This window comes from Prunus mume, linkage group LG5, assembly GCF_029339155.1.
Source record: "Prunus mume cultivar Tortuosa linkage group LG5, ASM2933915v1, whole genome shotgun sequence".
Classification (NCBI taxonomy): domain Eukaryota; kingdom Viridiplantae; phylum Streptophyta; class Magnoliopsida; order Rosales; family Rosaceae; genus Prunus; species Prunus mume.
The window spans coordinates 1,929,073-1,930,591 of NC_142702.1; positions in this window are offsets into that span (position 1 = coordinate 1,929,073).

Consider the following 1,519-nt stretch of genomic DNA (forward strand, 5'->3'; position numbering starts at 1 on the left):
TAGTCAGAGCAGACTCATACTAGTGCATACCTAAAGGGAGCTCATGCCCCATATTGGTAAGGAGGTTGGCAGCTTTATTTGTTCTCTGTAAACATGAGAGATGTTGCAATTCCAGTTCCATCTCATTAACTCCTTGCAATCTTCAATCAAGCAGAAAAGAGGGTGGAACTGATCACAGGTTTTGGTTATCAAGGTGACAGTCGTCATAGAGTCACTCTCAACATCAAGGGATCTAATGTTTTCAGCCCATGCCATTTGCAAGCCTTTAAATAGACTCCATAACTCAGCCTCCAAAATATTTCCAATCCCAAGTTTAGTTGAAAGTTCCACTCGTATTTCTTAGCAGCCCACCATCACTTATCAAACTAGAGTTATTTTTGCAGCTACCGTCAACATTCAATTTGACATTTCCAAGAGAGGGCAGGTGCCAAAGAACTTGAGTTACCTCTCTTGTATGATTAACGTTAGTCACCTTATTTATATCATACCATTATCTAGCAAACTGTAGAATAGTCACCTTATTTATATCATACAATTATCTAGCAAACTGTAGAATAATACACTGGAGGTGTGGAGGAGCTTCATAACCAGTATTGAAAATGGATTAGCATCTCCATTTCCAACAGTGCCAAAGAGAGGTGATGAACACCAAAACCCAAGGTAGGTTGTGAGAGACTTTAATCTTGCTCTTGAGGTTAATCATTACTCAAACATCAAAGCTAAGTGAGAAAGGATGAGCCATTGCATGAGGGATTTCAATCGAGTTCCAAACATGTTGGGCATGTTGACAGTCTTTGAACATGTGCTCCATAGTCTCAGGGAGGAACCGGCATCTATGACAATTTGGATCAGTAGTCAAATTCCTTCTCTCTCTCTTTGGACATTAGTAAGGATTTTGCCATGCCCAATTAACCAAATAAATTTTTTTACCTTTGGTGACAAATGCAATTTCCATATGAAACCCCAAGCCACATAATTTGTCTCATCAAAAAAGGATAAATAAGCAAATTTAATAGAGAATTCTCCAGATTTAGAAAGATCCCGAATACTTATATCCTATCTTTCAGTCTCAAAACCAGTATGAATACTGCAGATTCTGCATACAACCTCATTAGGAAGAAGCTGGGTGAGCCAATCAATCTTCCACCCACTTTCAGACATAAAGTACCGCACAGTCCATTGTAACATGTCTTTAGAGAGAGGGAGTATGGAATAACCCTCGAGAGGGCCACAATCAAGCCAAATGTCCTTCCAAAAGAGGATGTCATTACTTGTTCCGACTCTCCATTTTAAGCCTTTAGGAAGAATTTGAGTACCAATCTGGATTCCTCTCCAAGTAGTAGAGCATGCAGGTTGATCAGCTTTATTAATATTCAAGATATTGTTGTTCTTAATATATTTTTCGTGCAAGACTCGACTCCAGAGACCTTGATCTTTTTGCAACAGTTTCCAGCCCACCTTAGCAAGTAAAGCTTGATTCATTAAATGAGTTTGTTTTAGATCAAGACCACCCATGGAC